This window comes from Triticum dicoccoides, chromosome 7A, assembly GCF_002162155.2.
Source record: "Triticum dicoccoides isolate Atlit2015 ecotype Zavitan chromosome 7A, WEW_v2.0, whole genome shotgun sequence".
Taxonomy (NCBI): Eukaryota; Viridiplantae; Streptophyta; class Magnoliopsida; order Poales; family Poaceae; genus Triticum; species Triticum dicoccoides.
The window spans coordinates 687,975,031-687,980,452 of record NC_041392.1 but is presented as its reverse complement, the minus strand read 5'-3'; the positions used below and the strand labels follow the sequence as shown (position 1 = coordinate 687,980,452).

The following is a 5,422-nucleotide window of genomic DNA, read 5'->3' as shown; positions in this document are numbered from 1 at the left end:
TCTGGAACTTATGAAATAAGACTTTCAAGGAGAGTCTTATCTTTCCCTACTAATAAAGAGCTTATTGCTTCTGGTCGTACGTCATCGGTGTTTTTGCAGAAAAGTCCCTCCGTTTCTAGAAATTTAACCCGCACTCCTTTTTTAAGTGGCTAATCTGAGATAACGTTTCGATTTTTCAAAAAGGCCCTGTATTTTGCTATATTCAACCCGCGGTCCATATGTCTATGTCTGGGGACCGGATCAATGTGGGCAGGCGGCGACTCGAGCGGCGTTGGGACGGCGGCGGCGACTGGAGCTTGCAGGGGCTGGATCCGTGCGTGGCAGGGACTGGGGAGGCGGATACGGAGGCGGAGGTCGCCGGAGCGCGGATTCCCGGGCGGATCCATGGCATCCGCGGTCCTGGGCAGAAAGGAGACGGGGATGTGAGGAAGAGAAGAAGGAAGAAAGGAGGGGCGGTGCTGCGACCTAGGCAGGAGCTCACCGGAGTCGGGCGGAAGCGGGAGACGCAGGGATCCGGCGTGGCAGCGCGAAGTCCTTGCAGGTGGAGGCGGGCCTCCATGGCTGGCAGGGAGATCTCCAAGGCCATGGCGGGTGTTGAGCAACGTAGGAGAGGTGCCCTCCGTGGGGATGGGGGAAGATTGTCTACAGCAAGAGCGGGCAATGGAGGTGGAAGTATGGAGAAGGATGGGACGATGTTCTTGCACTACTGCGACGGAGGGAAGGCGAATTGAGTGGTAGGTGGATGCTTTATGCTTTCTGAACTATGTGAGTACAATCTGATTCATTTAATCTGAGTTAATGTAGTTTCAGATACCAAAAGGATTGTACAGTCAGACTGAATAACATTACGACTGAATTACCTTGCATCAGGTAATCTTGTGTTATATTGGCATCAGGTAATCTTCTGGCATTATGACTGAATTACATTTGCTACTGGTTTTATCTGCTGCTCATATTGTGCAGCTTATCTTGTTCTTCTATACACAGTTCAGATTGATGTTCTGAAGATTGAAATGTGTGTGCAGTGTCTTGGGCAGCCGAGCTCTTCCTAGGAGTAGTCACTTCATGTCCATCTAGGGCATCCAATCATCCATCTTGCTGGTCCAGAATTTGTATAAGACTGAACTATGTAAGGTTCCATTGTCTTGCAATCGAGCCGAGGAGAGCCTCCCTTGTTTTCTAAAAGAAAAAGAATTAAGTATCATTTCCTCGTCTCAGGTAAGCAAGAGAATACCGGCGCACATATTCTAAGACTATCTCCAATATTGTTCGATTTGGAGCTCTTAGGTGCAAAATTCACCAAAATGAATCACAATGCAAATGGTCCAGTCCCTTTTTATTTTCATGGAGCTGTTGTACATTGATTTTTGCCTCAACTGCTCCATAACAATCGTATCGCTTGCTGGTGTAGCCATCTATCTCAGAGGAGCAGTTGGCAAACCAAATCCAAGGTGCAATCTTTTTCCGGTAACTAATATAGTGGCATATACCATATAGTATTGTCTTAAAAAACATGCATAATTGGTCATACCTATCATACCAATCTTAGAACATGTTTTGAATTCAGGTAAACTTAGGAACATGTATCTTGGTAGTTCGAACTTGAACTCTATTTGGTCCTAATAAGGCGTTATGGTTACATAGCTGGTTGACATATGCACAATCATTTTTTAAAGAAACAGAAATAAATAGATTCAACATTGAATTAGTAGAACATGATGGTGTGTCCTGTTCCATCCGTCACTGGCTCGTTAACATTGAAGGTGCCGTCTGCTGTGGTCATCAGAGGCGTAGCTGCCCGTACTCATCACAAGTTGTTGGCACTGGATTTATTATGTAAACTCAATGATTTTGCTTGCTAGATTTTCTTCAATTTTTGACCCACATGAGGAGTATTGCGAGGGCCTGGACAAACTTGATTAAATTAGTTTCTATTTTGGTATAGGTGGGACCATCACTTTGGGATGTTTTTCCAATCTGTCATGTGCAATTGTGCATGATGATCCTAATTGTATATGTTGGACATATTAGTGTTGAGTATATGTTGAACGCATGATTGTTAAACCACTATAATATGTATACCCCGTTGCAACGCACGGGCTCGAGGAGAAGAGGTAGGGAGAAGAAGGACGTGGGAAGAAGGAAGGGTGCAGCAGGGGCGCAGCGGTGCGAGAGCGCTGGTCTTGTGCGCATGGAGCACCTCTCCTTGGGCGGTTGCGCTGGTTGGTTCGACACACAAACGCCCACCTTGCCCACGTCCGACAACTCATCGCCGGCGCGGAAGACATGGACTCCTACCACAGGGAGCTCGCATGCCCTGCAGCTGCTGGAACTGGCTGAAGGTCATCCCGCATCTTCGATTTCATCCTTTCCTGCGCCCTCCTCCATCCACGACCTCTGGTACACTACTTCTCCTCCCTCCCCTCTCCTTCCAATTCCACCACGTAATTTCTCCGTTCGCAGTCTCGGCAATCCTGAATTTGGCTTGCTTCCCCTTCCTAGCAAGTACTCCCTCGGTTCTTAAATATAAGTCTTTTTAGAGATTCTAATTTGAACTATAAAATGAGTGAATCTACACTCTAAAATATGTCTAAATACATCCGTATGTAGCCCCTATTGAAATCTCTAAAAGTCTTATATTTAGAAACGAAGGGAGTACCAACTAGGCCTTATGCTACTCCCAGCTCGAGCTCCACAAGCACGTTACTCCAGGTCTACTCCTTGAGGTATGGGACTTACACTACCTCTCTGCACCAGTCGATGGCCCTGGACCAGCTGTCCCAATGGCCTTGTCACCTCCCTCGATCCCTCATGTTTCCTTCCACGATGTAACAGATATAGCAATTTTTTGATTTGTTGAGAGATAAATGTGCCGCAATGTAAATAGGCTATGCTAGGAGTTCAGTTGCCCAGGGAACGAGAATCTGTCCATGATACTCTGACTGAACCTATTTTCAGCATCACCACTAATGTTTTCAGATGTCACCTTCTGAAGTTGCTTCATTGTTGACGAGTTAATGTCTTATGCAACCCCGCCATCTACAATTTGCCAGTCAGAAGGTGACCTGAAGCTTAAAATAGAGAAAATGACCATGAGCTCTGTCAAGTAAGAGATTTTCTATATCGAGATGCCTTAGGCTCATAGTCCCCTTTCTGTTGTCTACGTCCTTGCTCATTGGTTAATTCGGACCAACAGTTTGTCCAGCATGATCAATCTATGTTACTTTTCTGAGTTTAGATTGTTGCCCCTTAGAAAGTTTTGACTCAATGCATCAGAATGGTTTCTTTGTTGTTTTATGTGGATATGGATTCTGGTCATATTTTTACGCATTAAGGATTTTGAGTGCGAGCTATGTAGTCACTGAAACCTAATGTGTACAGTGTGTACATGTAGCTAATGTATTTGATTCTGAAATAAAACATGCTTTTCTTTGGATTGTGTTCTTCAGATTGCATACATGCATATACCATGTTTCTGTTTTGGTACCAGTAAAAAAGTGTTTATTTGGAGAACGATCGAGCAGTAATTCCCATCTGGAGGCAAAGAGCATCCTCCTTGCGCCGATGCGCTGGATGACTACATCATACCACTTCTCTTAACCTGCGACTGGCTCTCTGCTATGGGCATAAGGGTCTGATTACACAACATCAAGGTTTGACCAATGTACCCATTTGATATGAAATTAGATTATATAAGGGTTATCAAAATGTCAGAGATTCGAGCCCAACGATAAGAAGCATTTGGAGCTGCAAATGTGACACTTATTTCTTGAAATACGTACATCTTGTATTATGACTGGTTGTTCTTTTTGCAGGGCTTAGGACTAATTCTAATGATGTTAAGCTTGATATATAGGTATGGCAACAGAGGTTGCTGGATGTTAACTGGTAATCACAATGTATCAGTATTGATTATATGCTATTGTTTTTCTGGATTCAAAGTAGTACATTTTTGGGTAGAAAGACAATACGACCTTTGTCTCTGATGTAATCAATTTGCACTCAGTATGGTTGTGTTCCATCCGGCAGGCTGCCTGCACATGCAATAATTTGATTAAGGATGACACGAATTTGGGAAGCATGTTGCTGTACTTGCGAATAAGCTAAACTGACAATGGTCATGATGCAGAGCAGGATGGGTATCAACCAGGACATGGTGAGGAATTAAAAACATACATAATCATTTTGTTATTTTTTCTCGGTGTATCCCGTTGCAACGCACGGGCAATTTTCCTAGTAGGGACTTATAGTTCTAATATGGTCTTTTAGTCTATGTTAAGTCCCAGGAACCAAACAGGTAGGGACTTTTTAGGGACTTGAGACTTATAAGTTGGGACTAAAAAAGTCCTAGGACTTATGAACCAAACAGGACCTTTATCGGTGCTGCTTTAGTCGTTTGCTCGAGAAACGGCCTCGCTCCATGGTTTGCACGAAGGCTCGCGTGAATTCCTCCACCGCTGTTTTTGCCTACATAAAAGGTCTTCCTCCCTCTCGATCTAGGTCATCTATCATAGTAGTCTGGAGCAACCATAGTATAGGTCCCGGGACGGTGACTGCGGAGGCCGGAGGCCATGGTGGCGGGCTGCCTCGGCATGGTGTCGCAGCGCGAGCGGCGGAGAGCGCGGCCACGTTGTCGGCTCCTCAGCTCGACCTGGCAGTTGCAGCATCTTTCTTGCACGCACCCTGTGACCCACCTTCTATATCGCCTCGGGTAGGCTACCGCCGGCAGCGATGCGAGGAGGTCCTCTCGCCCTGCTTGAACTGTAGGACGGCGAGGTCGCAACGGCTGCAGTCTCTTGGTCCTGAGGGTGAAGAGGGGGCCGTTGACGATGTTGAACTGGTAGGTATAGAAGAAGTTGCTGGCCCAGGCGGCCGGGAGGACGAGCAGCATCCTCCAGTTGGTGAAGAGCTTGAGGATCTCCCACTCCTCGGTGGACACGGAGGAGTAGGTGACCTTGGTGGCGCGGGTGCCATTGTCGCGGACGATCTTGGCGGGCGGCAGGACGAGGAAGGTGAGCGCGTCGTTCGGGAGCATGAAGGCGATGAAGGAGGCGTAGGTGGCATCGTTCACGCTGCCGGCGTCGGTGCGGTTGCCTCTGGTTCAAGGAGAAGGTTGACTCAAAAAGGCACCGGAAGTGAAGAGCGAGATGTATTTGTTTGATGCTGTTGCGAATTGAAGGGGGAGAAAGAACGACGTTGCAAAGGAGGCAAGAGAAGGAGTGGCGACTCATGTTTGGATTGGTCGATGGTTGCGCGCACAGGCGGGCGCGACGATTGGGTTTCGGCTGTATGAGGCTACCGGCTACCCAGGGGCAGCTGCTGGGCACCGGCGGCTTCGGCTGGGTGTACAAGGGCGTGCTCCCACAATCCCGTGATTGCGGTGAAGTGGGTGTAGGGCGGCTCCCAGCAGTGTTGGATCTAA

The 5,422-nt window shown here is 47.1% G+C and overlaps 1 long non-coding RNA gene across 2 annotated transcripts; it reads left to right on the top strand.

Moving 5' to 3' along the window:
* Positions 1 to 492: 492 nt before the first annotated feature.
* LOC119331833 lies at positions 493 to 3,900 on the top strand. Of its 2 annotated transcripts, none has more exons than XR_005160660.1 (3): positions 493 to 734; positions 811 to 896; positions 1,026 to 3,900. It is a non-coding gene; the product is annotated as an uncharacterized LOC119331833 (long non-coding RNA). The 2 variants fall into 2 exon arrangements; XR_005160659.1 differs by having other exon boundaries at positions 805 to 896.
* The last annotated feature ends 1,522 nt before the right edge of the window (positions 3,901 to 5,422 follow it).